Here is a 13773-nt window from a genome sequence, read left to right as displayed (position 1 = left end):
GGCCGCACAGCACAGTCCTGTCTGTATCTCCCCTGCACTCCCCCCTGATACTATATATACAAGGCTGCACAGCACAGTCCTGTCTGTATCTCCCCCGCACTCCCCCCTGATACTATATATACAAGGCCGCACAGCAAAGTCCTGTCTGTATTTCTCCAGAACTCCCTCTGATACTATATATACAAGGCCGCACAGCACAGTCCTGTCTGTATCTCCCCCGCACTCCCCCTGATACTATATATACAAGGCCACACAGCACAGTCCTGTCTGTATCTCCCCCGCACTCCCCCTGATACTATATATACAAGGCCGCACAGCATAGTCCTGTCTGTATCTCCCCTGTACTCCCCCCTGATACTATATATACAAGGCTGCACAGCACAGTCCTGTCTGTATCTCCCCCGCACTCCCCCTGATACTATATATACAAGGCCGCACAGCACAGTCCTGTCTGTATCTCCCCAGCACTCCCCCTGATACTATATATACAAGGCCGCACAGCGCAGTCCTGTCTGTATCTCCCCCGCACTCCCCGTGATACTATATATACAAGGCCGCACAGCACAGTTCTGTCTGTATCTCCCCCGCACTCCCCCTGATACTATATATACAAGGCCACACAGCACAGTCCTGTCTGTATCTCCCCCGCACTCCCCCTGATACTATATATACAAGGCCGCACAGCACAGTCCTGTCTGTATCTCCCCCGCACTCCCCCTGATACTATATATACAAGGCCACACAGCACAGTCCTGTCTGTATCTCCCCCGCACTCCCCCTGATACTATATATACAAGGCCACACAGCACAGTCCTGTCTGTATCTCCCCCGCACTCCCCCTGATACTATATATACAAGGCTGCACAGCACAGTCCTGTCTGTATCTCCCCCGCACTCCCCCTGATACTATATATACAAGGCCGCACAGCATAGTCCTGTCTGTATCTCCCCTGCACTCCCCCCTGATACTATATATACAAGGCTGCACAGCACAGTCCTGTCTGTATCTCCCCCGCACTCCCCCTGATACTATATATACAAGGCCGCACAGCACAGTCCTGTCTGTATCTCCCCAGCACTCCCCCTGATACTATATATACAAGGCCGCACAGCATAGTCCTGTCTGTATCTCCCCTGCACTCCCCCCTGATACTATATATACAAGGCTGCACAGCACAGTCCTGTCTGTATCTCCCCCGCACTCCCCCTGATACTATATATACAAGGCCGCACAGCACAGTCCTGTCTGTATCTCCCCAGCACTCCCCCTGATACTATATATACAAGGCCGCACAGCGCAGTCCTGTCTGTATCTCCCCCGCACTCCCCGTGATACTATATATACAAGGCCGCACAGCACAGTCCTGTCTGTATCTCCCCCGCACTCCCCCTGATACTATATATACAAGGCCACACAGCACAGTCCTGTCTGTATCTCCCCCGCACTCCCCCTGATACTATATATACAAGGCCGCACAGCACAGTCCTGTCTGTATTTCTCCAGAACACCCTCTGATACTATATATACAAGGCCGCACTCACAGTCCTGTCTGTATCTCCCCCGCACTCCCCCTGATACTATATATACAAGGCCACACAGCACAGTCCTGTCTGTATCTCCCCCGCACTCCCCCTGATACTATATATACAAGGCCACACAGCACAGTCCTGTCTGTATCTCCCCCGCACTCCCCCTGATACTATATATACAAGGCCGCACAGCACAGTCCTGTCTGTATCTCCCCCGCACTCCCCCTGATACTATATATACAAGGCCGCACAGCATAGTCCTGTCTGTATCTCCCCTGCACTCCCCCCTGATACTATATATACAAGGCTGCACAGCACAGTCCTGTCTGTATCTCCCCCGCACTCCCCCTGATACTATATATACAAGGCCGCACAGCACAGTCCTGTCTGTATCTCCCCAGCACTCCCCCTGATACTATATATACAAGGCCGCACAGCATAGTCCTGTCTGTATCTCCCCTGCACTCCCCCCTGATACTATATATACAAGGCTGCACAGCACAGTCCTGTCTGTATCTCCCCCGCACTCCCCCTGATACTATATATACAAGGCCGCACAGCACAGTCCTGTCTGTATCTCCCCAGCACTCCCCCTGATACTATATATACAAGGCCGCACAGCGCAGTCCTGTCTGTATCTCCCCCGCACTCCCCGTGATACTATATATACAAGGCCGCACAGCACAGTCCTGTCTGTATCTCCCCCGCACTCCCCCTGATACTATATATACAAGGCCACACAGCACAGTCCTGTCTGTATCTCCCCCGCACTCCCCCTGATACTATATATACAAGGCCGCACAGCACAGTCCTGTCTGTATCTCCCCCGCACTCCCCCTGATACTATATATACAAGGCCACACAGCACAGTCCTGTCTGTATCTCCCCCGCACTCCCCATGATACTATATATACAAGGCCGCACAGCACAGTCCTGTCTGTATCTCCCCTGCACTCCCCCCTGATACTATATATACAAGGCCACACAGCACAGTCCTGTCTGTATCTCCCCCGCACTCCCCCTGATACTATATATACAAGGCCGCACAGCACAGTCCTGTCTGTATCTCCCCTGCACTCCCCCCTGATACTATATATACAAGGCTGCACAGCACAGTCCTGTCTGTATCTCCCCCGCACTCCCCCCTGATACTATATATACAAGGCTGCACAGCACAGTCCTGTCTGTATCTCCCCTGCACTCCCCCCTGATACTATATATACAAGGCCGCACAGCAAAGTCCTGTCTGTATTTCTCCAGAACTCCCTCTGATACTATATATACAAGGCCGCACAGCGCAGTCCTGTCTGTATCTCCCCCGCACTCCCCCTGATACTATATATACAAGGCCGCACAGCGCAGTCCTGTCTGTATCTCCCCCGCACTCCCTCTGATACTATATATACAAGGCCTCAGAGCGCAGTCCTGTCTGTATCTCCCCCGCACTCCCCCTGATACTATATATACAAGGCCTCAGAGCGCAGTCCTGTCTGTATCTCCCCCGCACTCCCCCTGATACTATATATACAAGGCCGCACAGCGCAGTCCTGTCTGTATCTCCCCCGCACTCCCTCTGATACTATATATACAAGGCCGCACAGCACAGTCCTGTCTGTATCTCCCCCGCACTCCCCCTGATACTATATATACAAGGCCACACAGCACAGTCCTGTCTGTATCTCCCCCGCACTCCCCCTGATACTATATATACAAGGCCGCACAGCACAGTCCTGTCTGTATCTCCCCCGCACTCCCCCTGATACTATATATACAAGGCCGCACAGCACAGTCCTGTCTGTATTTCCCCCACACTCCCCCTGATAATATATATACAAGGCCACACAGTGCAGTCCTGTCTGTATCTCCCCCGCACTCCCCCTGATACTATATATACAAGGCCGCACAGCACAGTCCTGTCTGTATCCCCCCGCACTCCCCCTGATACTATATATACAAGGCCACACAGCGCAGTCCTGTCTGTATCTCCCCCGCACTCCCCCCTGATACTATATATACAAGGCCGCACAGTCCTGTCTGTATCTCCCCCGCACTCCCCCTGATACTATATATACAAGGCCGCACAGCACAGTCCTGTCTGTATCTCCTCCGCACTCCCCCTGATAATATATATACAAGGCCACACAGCGCAGTCCTGTCTGTATCTCCCCCGCACTCCCCCTGATACTATATATACAAGGCCGCACAGCGCAGTCCTGTCTGTATCTCCCCCGCACTCCCCCTGATACTATATATACAAGGCCGCACAGCGCAGTCCTGTCTGTATCTCCCCCGCACTCCCCCTGATACTATATATACAAGGCCGCACAGCACAGTCTTGTCTGTATCCCCCCGCACTCCCCCTGATACTATATATACAAGGCCGCACAGCACAGTCCTGTCTGTATCTCCTCCGCCCTCCCCCTGATACTATATATACAAGGCCGCACAGCACAGTCCTGTCTGTATCTCCTCCGCACTCCCCCTGATACTATATATACAAGGCCGCACAGCACAGTCCTGTCTGTATCTCCTCCGCCCTCCCCCTGATACTATATATACAAGGCAGCACAGCACAGTCCTGTCTGTATCTCCCCCGCACTCCCCCTGATACTATATATACAAGGCCGCACAGCACAGTCCTGTCTGTATCTCCCCCGCACTCCCCCTGATACTATATATACAAGGCAGCACAGCGCAGTCCTCTCTGTATCTCCCCGCCCTCCCCCTGATACTATATATACAAGGCAGCACAGCACAGTCCTGTCTGTATCTCCTCCGCCCTCCCCCTGATACTATATATACAAGGCCGCACAGCACAGTCCTGTCTGTATCTCCCCCGCACTCCCCCTGATACTATATATACAAGGCAGCACAGCGCAGTCCTGTCTGTATCTCCCCGCACTCCCCCTGATACTATATATACAAGGCCGCACAGCACAGTCCTGTCTGTATCTCCCCCCGCACTCCCCCTGATACTATATATACAAGGCCACACAGCACAGTCCTGTCTGTATCTCCCCCGCACTCCCCCTGATACTATATATACAAGGCCGCACAGCACAGTCCTGTCTGTATCTCCCCCGCACTCCCCCTGATACTATATATACAAGGCCGCACAGCACAGTCCTGTCTGTATCTCCTCCGCCCTCCCCCTGATACTATATATACAAGGCCGCACAGCACAGTCCTGTCTGTATCTCCTCCGCACTCCCCCTGATACTATATATACAAGGCCGCACAGCACAGTCCTGTCTGTATCTCCTCCGCCCTCCCCCTGATACTATATATACAAGGCCGCACAGCACAGTCCTGTCTGTATCTCACCGCACTCCCCCTGATACTATATATACAAGGCAGCACAGCGCAGTCCTGTCTGTATCTCCCCCGCACTCCCCCTGATACTATATATACAAGGCCGCACAGCACAGTCCTGTCTGTATCTCCTCCGCCCTCCCCCTGATACTATATATACAAGGCCGCACAGCACAGTCCTGTCTGTATCTCCCCCGCACTCCCCCTGATACTATATATACAAGGCCGCACAGCGCAGTCCTGTCTGTATCTCCCCCGCACTCCCCCTGATACTATATATACAAGGCCGCACAGCGCAGTCCTGTCTGTATCTCCCCCTGATACTATATATACAAGGCCGCACAGCGCAGTCCTGTCTGTATCTCCCCCGCGCTCCCCCTGATACTATATATACAAGGCCGCACAGCACAGTCCTGTCTGTATCTCCCCCGCACTCCCCCTGATACTATATATACAAGGCCGCACAGCGCAGTCCTGTCTGTATCTCCCCCGCACTCCACCTGATACTATATATACAAGGCCGCACAGCACAGTCCTGTCTGTATCTCCCCCGCACTCCCCCTGATACTATATATACAAGGCCGCACAGCACAGTCCTGTCTGTATCTCCCCCGCACTTCCCCTGATACTATATATACAAGGCCGCACAGCGCAGTCCTGTCTGTATCTCCCCCGCACTCCCCCTGATACTATATATACAAGGCCGCACAGCGCAGTCCTGTCTGTATCTCCCCCGCACTCCCCCTGATACTATATATACAAGGCCGCACAGCGCAGTCCTGTCTGTATCTCCCCCGCACTCCCCCTGATACTATATATACAAGGCCGCACAGCGCAGTCCTGTCTGTATCTCCCCCGCACTCCCCCTGATACTATATATACAAGGCCACACAGCACAGTCCTGTCTGTATCCCCCCGCACTCCCCCTGATACTATATATACAAGGCCGCACAGCACAGTCCTGTCTGTATCTCCCCCGCACTCCCCGATACTATATATACAAGGCCGCACAGCGCAGTCCTGTCTGTATCTCCCCCGCACTCCCCCTGATACTATATATACAAGGCCGCACAGCGCAGTCCTGTCTGTATCTTCCCCGCACTCCCCCCTGATACTATATATACAAGGCCGCACAGCGCAGTCCTGTCTGTATCTCCCCTGCACTCCCCCTGATACTATATATACAAGGCCACACAGCTCAGTCCTGTCTGTATCTCCCCCGGACTCCCCCTGATACTATATACAAGGCCGCACAGCACAGTCCTGTCTGTATCTCCCCCGCACTCCCCCCTGATACTATATATACAAGGCCGCACAGCACAGTCCTGTCTGTATCTCCCCCGCACTCCCCCGATACTATATATACAAGGCCGCACAGCGCAGTCCTGTCTGTATCTCCCCCGCACTCCCCCTGATACTATATATACAAGGCCGCACAGCACAGTCCTGTCTGTATCTCCCCCGCACTCCCCCTGATACTATATATACAAGGCCGCACAGCACAGTCCTGTCTGTATCTCCCCCGCACTCCCCCTGATACTATATATACAAGGCCGCACAGCACAGTCCTGTCTGTATCTCCCCCGCACTCCCCCTGATACTATATATACAAGGCCGCACAGCACAGTCCTGTCTGTATCTCCCCCGCACTCCCCCTGATACTATATATACAAGGCCGCACAGCACAGTCCTGTCTGTATCTCCCCCGCACTACGCCTGATACTATTTATACAAGGCCACACAGCACAGTCCTGTCTGTATCTCCCCCGCACTCCCCCTGATACTATATATACAAGGCCGCACAGCAGAGTCCTGTCTGTATCTCCCCCGCACTCCCCCTGATACTATATATACAAGGCCGCACAGCACAGTCCTGTCTGTATCTCCCCCGCACTCCCCCTGATACTATATATACAAGGCCGCACAGCACAGTCCTGTCTGTATCTCCCCCGCACTCCCCCTGATACTATATATACAAGGCCGCACAGCACAGTCCTGTCTGTATCTCCCCCGCACTCCCCCTGATACTATATATACAAGGCCGCACAGCACAGTCCTGTCTGTATCTCCCCCGCACTCCCCCTGATACTATATATACAAGGCCGCACAGCAGAGTCCTGTCTGTATCTCCCCCGCACTCCCCCTGATACTATATATACAAGGCCGCACAGCATAGTCCTGTCTGTATCTCCCCCGCACTCCCCCTGATACTATATATACAAGGCCGCACAGCAAAGTCCTGTCTGCATCTCCCCCGCACTCCCCCTGATACTATATATACAAGGCCGCACAGTCCTGTCTGTATCTCCCCCGCACTCCCCCTGATACTATATATACAAGGCCGCACAGCACAGTCCTGTCTGTATCTCCCCCGCACTCCCCCTGATACTATATATACAAGGCCGCACAGCAGTCTTGTCTGTATCTCCCCCACACTCCCCCTGATACTATATATACAAGGCCGCACAGCAGTCTTGTCTGTATCTCCCCCGCACTCCCCCTGATACTATATATACAAGGCCGCACAGCACAGTCCTGTCTGTATCTCCCCCGCACTCCCCCTGATACTATATATACAAGGCCGCACAGCACAGTCTTGTCTGTATCTCCCCCGCACTCCCCCTGATACTATATATACAAGGCCGCACAGCACAGTCCTGTCTGTATCTCCCCCACACTCCCCGATACTATATATACAAGGCCGCACAGCACAGTCTTGTCTGTATCTCCCCCGCACTCCCCCTGATACTATATATACAAGGCCGCACAGCACAGTCCTGTCTGTATCTCCCCCGCACTCCCCCTGATACTATATATACAAGGCCGCACAGCACAGTCCTGTCTGTATCTCCCCCGCACTCCCCCTGATACTATATATACAAGGCCGCACAGCACAGTCCTGTCTGTATCTCCCCCACACTCCCCCTGATACTATATATACAAGGCCGCACAGCACAGTCCTGTCTGTATCTCCCCCTCACTCCCCCTGATACTATATATACAAGGCCGCACAGCACAGTCTTGTCTGTATCTCCCCCACACTCCCCCTGATACTATATATACAAGGCCGCACAGCACAGTCCAGTCTGTATTTCCCCCGCACTCCCCCTGATACTATATATACAAGGCCGCACAGCGCAGTCCTGTCTGTATCTCCCCCGCACTCCCCCTGATACTATATATACAAGGCCGCACAGCACAGTCCTGTCTTTATCTCCCCCGCACTCCCCCCTGATACTATATATACAAGGCCACACAGCACAGTCCTGTCTGTATCTCCCCCGCACTCCCCCTGATACTATATATACAAGGCCGCACACCGCAGTCCTGTATGTATCTCCCCCCGCACTCCCCCTGATACTATAGATACAAGGCCGCACAGCACAGTCCTGTCTGTATCTCCCCCGCACTCCCCCTGATACTATATATACAAGGCCACACAGCACAGTCCTGTCTGTATCTCCCCCGCACTCCCCCTGATACTATATATACAAGGCCGCACAGCACAGTCCTGTCTGTATCTCCCCGCACTCCCCCTGATACTATATATACAAGGCCGCACAGCGCAGTCCTGTCTGTATCTCCCCACCACTCCCCCTGATACTATATATACAAGGCCGCACAGCATAGTCCTGTCTGTATCTCCTCCGCCCTCCCCCTGATACTATATATACAAGGCCGCACAGCACAGTCCTGTCTGTATCTCCCCCGCACTCCCCCTGATACTATATATACAAGGCCGCACAGAACAGTCCTGTCTGTATCTCCCCCGCACTCCCCCTGATACTATATATACAAGGCCGCACAGCACAGTCCTGTCTGTATCTCCCCCGCACTCCCCCTGATACTATATATACAAGGCCGCACAGCACAGTCCCGTCTGTATCTCCCCCGCACTCCCCCTGATACTATATATACAAGGCCGCACAGCACAGTCCTGTCTGTATCTCCCCCGCACTCCCCCTGATACTATATATACAAGGCCACACAGCACAGTCCTGTCTGTATCTCCCCCGCACTCCCCCTGATACTATATATACAAGGCCGCACAGCACAGTCCTGTCTGAATCTCCCCCGCACTCCCCCTGATACTATATATACAAGGCCGCACAGCACAGTCCTGTCTGTATCTCCCCCGCACTCCCCCTGATACTATATATACAAGGCCGCACAGCACAGTCCTGTCTGTATCTCCCCCGCACTCCCCCTGATACTATATATACAAGGCCGCACAGCACAGTCCTGTCTGAATCTCCCCCGCACTCCCCCTGATACTATATATACAAGGCCGCATAGCACAGTCCTGTCTGTATCTCCCCCGCACTCCCCCTGATACTATATATACAAGGCCGCACAGCGCAGTCCTGTCTGAATCTCCCCCGCACTCCCCCTGATACTATATATACAAGGCTGCACAGCGCAGTCCTGTCTGTATCTCCCCCGCACTCCCCCTGATACTATATATACAAGGCCGTACAGCGCAGTCCTGTCTGTATCTCCCCCGCACTCCCCCTGATACTATATATACAAGGCCACACAGCACAGTCCTGTCTGTATCTCCCCCGCACTCCCCCTGATACTTTATATACAAGGCCGCACAGCAAAGTCCTGTCTGTATTTCTCCAGCACTCCCTCTGATACTATATATACAAGGCTGCACAGCGCAGTCCTGTCTGTATCTCCCCCGCACTCCCCCTGATACTATATATACAAGGCCGCACAGTCCTGTCTGTATCTCCCCCGCACTCCCCCTGATACTATATATACAAGGCCACACAGCACAGTCCTGTCTGTATCTCCCCCGCACTCCCCCTGATAATATATATACAAGGCCACACAGCGCAGTCCTGTCTGTATCTCCCCCGCACTCCCCCTGATACTATATATACAAGGCCGCACAGCACAGTCCTGTCTGTATCTCCCCCGCACTCCCCCTGATACTATATATACAAGGCCGCACAGCGCAGTCCTGTCTGTATCTCCCCCGCACTCCCCCTGATACTATATATACAAGGCCACACAGCGCAGTCCTGTCTGTATCTCCCCCGCACTCCCCCTGATACTATATATACAAGGCCGCACAGCGCAGTCCTGTCTGTATCTCCCCCGCACTCCCCCTGATACTATATATACAAGGCCGCACAGCACAGTCCTGTCTGTATCTCCCCCGCACTCCCCCTGATACTATATATACAAGGCCACACAGCACAGTCCTGTCTGTATCTCCCCCGCACTCCCCCTGATACTATATATACAAGGCCGCACAGCGCAGTCCTGTCTGTATCTCCCCCGCACTCCCCCTGATACTATATATACAAGGCCACACAGCACAGTCCTGTCTGTATCTCCCCCGCACTCCCCCTGATACTTTATATACAAGGCCGCACAGCAAAGTCCTGTCTGTATTTCTCCAGCACTCCCTCTGATACTATATATACAAGGCTGCACAGCGCAGTCCTGTCTGTATCTCCCCCGCACTCCCCCTGATAATATATATACAAGGCCGCACAGCACAGTCCTGTCTGTATCTCCCCCGCACTCCCGCTGATACTATATATACAAGGCCACACAGCACAGTCGTGTCTGTATCTCCCCCGCACTCCCCCTGATTCTATATATACAAGGCCGCACAGCACAGTCCTGTCTGTATCTCCCCCGCACTCCCCCTGATACTATATATACAAGGCCGCACAGTCCTGTCTGTATCTCCCCCGCACTCACCCTGATACTATATATACAAGGCCGCACAGCACAGTCCTGTCTGTATCTCCCCCGCACTCCCCCTGATAATATATATACAAGGCCACACAGCGCAGTCCTGTCTGCATCTCCCCCGCACTCCCCCTGATACTATATATACAAGGCCGCACAGCGCAGTCCTGTCTGTATCTCCCCCGCACTCCCCCTGATACTATATATACAAGGCCGCACAGCACAGTCCTGTCTGTATCTCCCCCGCACTCCCCCTGATACTATATATACAAGGCCGCACAGCACAGTCCTGTCTGTATCTCCCCCGCACTACGCCTGATACTATTTATACAAGGCCGCACAGCACAGTCCTGTCTGTATCTCCCCTGCACTCCCCCTGATACTATATATACAAGGCCGCACAGCACAGTCCTGTCTGTATCTCCTCCGCCCTCCCCCTGATACTATATATACAAGGCCGCACAGCACAGTCCTGTCTGTATCTCCTCCGCCCTCCCCCTGATACTATATATACAAGGCCGCACAGCGCAGTCCTGTCTGTATCTCCCCCGCACTACGCCTGATACTATTTATACAAGGCCGCACAGCGCAGTCCTGTCTGTATCTCCCCCGCACTCCCCCTGATACTATATATACAAGGCCACACAGCACAGTCCTGTCTGTATCTCCCCCGCACTCCCCCTGATACTATATATACAAGGCCACACAGCACAGTCCTGTCTGTATCTCCCCCACACTCCCCCTGATACTATATATACAAGGCCGCACAGCACAGTCCTGTCTGTATCTCCCCCGCACTCCCCCTGATACTATATATACAAGGCCACACAGCATAGTCCTGTCTGTATCTCCGCCGCACTCCCCCTGATACTATATATACAAGGCCGCACAGTCCTGTCTGTATCTCCCCCGCACTCCCCCTGATACTATATATACAAGGCCGCACAGTCCTGTCTGTATCTCCCCCGCACTCCCCCTGATACTATATATACAAGGCCGCACAGCACAGTCCTGTCTGTATCTCCCCCGCACTCCCCCTGATACTATATATACAAGGCCGCACAGCGCAGTCCTGTCTGTATCTCCCCCGCACTCCCCCTGATACTATATATACAAGGCCGCACAGCGCAGTCCTGTCTGTATCTCCCCCGCACTCCCCCTGATACTATATATACAAGGCCGCACAGCGCAGTCCTGTCTGTATCTCCCCCGCACTCCCCCTGATACTATATATACAAGGCCGCACAGCACAGTCCTGTCTGTATCTCCCCAGCACTCCCCCTGATACTATATATACAAGGCCGCACAGCGCAGTCCTGTCTGTATCTCCCCCGCACTCCCCCTGATACTATATATACAAGGCCGCACAGCACAGTCCTGTCTGTATCTCCCCCGCACTCCCCCTGATACTATATATACAAGGCCACACAGCACAGTCCTGTCTGTATCTCCCCCGCACTCCCCCTGATACTATATATACAAGGCCGCACAGCACAGTCCTGTCTGTATCTCCCACGCACTCCCCCTGATACTATATATACAAGGCCACACAGCACAGTCCTGTCTGTATCTCCCCCGCACTCCCCCTGATACTATACATACAAGGCCGCACAGCACAGTCCTGTCTGTATCTCCCCTGCACTCCCCCCTGATACTATATATACAAGGCTGCACAGCACAGTCCTGTCTGTATCTCCCCCGCACTCCCCCCTGATACTATATATACAAGGCCGCACAACAAAGTCCTGTCTGTATTTCTCCAGAACTCCCTCTGATACTATATATACAAGGCTGCACAGCACAGTCCTGTCTGTATCTCCCCCGCACTCCCCCTGATACTATATATACAAGGCCACACAGCACAGTCCTGTCTGTATCTCCCCCGCACTCCCCCTGATACTATATATACAAGGCCACACAGCACAGTCCTGTCTGTATCTCCCCCGCACTCCCCCTGATACTATATATACAAGGCCACACAGCGCAGTCCTGTCTGTATCTCCCCCGCACTCCCCCTGATACTATATATACAAGGCCGCACAGCATAGTCCTGTCTGTATCTCCCCTGCACTCCCCCCTGATACTATATATACAAGGCTGCACAGCACAGTCCTGTCTGTATCTCCCCCGCACTCCCCCTGATACTATATATACAAGGCCGCACAGCGCAGTCCTGTCTGTATCTCCCCAGCACTCCCCCTGATACTATATATACAAGGCCGCACAGCGCAGTCCTGTCTGTATCTCCCCCGCACTCCCCGTGATACTATATATACAAGGCCGCACAGCACAGTTCTGTCTGTATCTCCCCCGCACTCCCCCTGATACTATATATACAAGGCCGCACAGCACAGTCCTGTCTGTATCTCCCCCGCACTCCCCCTGATACTATATATACAAGGCCGCACAGCGCAGTCCTGTCTGTATCCCCCCGCACTCCCCCTGATACTATATATACAAGGCCGCATAGCACAGTCCTGTCTGTATCTCCCCCGCACTCCCCCTGATACTATATATACAAGGCCACACAGCATAGTCCTGTCTGTATCTCCCCGCACTCCCCCTGATACTATATATAAAAGGCCGCACAGCACAGTCCTGTCTGTACTCCCCCTGATACTATATATACAAGGCCGCACAGCGCAGTCCTGTCTGTATCTCCCCCGCACTCCCCCTGATACTATATATACACAAAGCCACACAGCGCATTCCTGTCTGTATCCCCCTGCACTCCCCCTGATACTATATATACAAGGCCACACAGCATAGTCCTGTCTGTATCTCCCCGCACTCCCCCTGATACTATATATACAAGGCCACACAGCAGAGTCCTGTCTGTATCTCCCCCGCACTCCCTCTGATACTATATATACAAGGCCGCACAGCACAGTCCTGTCTTTATCTCCCCCGCACTCCCCCTGATACTATATATACAAGGCCGCACAGCGCAGTCCTGTCTGTATCTCCCCCGCACTCCCCCTGATACTATATATACAAGGCCGCACAGCGCAGTCCTGTCTGTATCTCCCCCGCACTCCTCCTGATACTATATATACAAGGCCGCACAGCACAGTCCTGTCTGTATCTCCCCCGCACTCCCCCTGATACTATATATACAAGGCCGCACAGCGCAGTCCTGTCTGTATCTCCCCCGCACTCCCCCTGATACTATATATACAAGGCCGTACAGCTTAGTCCTGTCTGTATCTCCCCCACACT

The sequence above is a fragment of the Phyllobates terribilis genome, unplaced genomic scaffold, assembly GCF_046119375.1.
Source record: "Phyllobates terribilis strain yellow unplaced genomic scaffold, ASM4611937v1 Scaffold_8__6_contigs__length_399053987, whole genome shotgun sequence".
Classification (NCBI taxonomy): Eukaryota; Metazoa; Chordata; class Amphibia; order Anura; family Dendrobatidae; genus Phyllobates; species Phyllobates terribilis.
Note: the sequence above shows the minus strand (reverse complement) of the source record.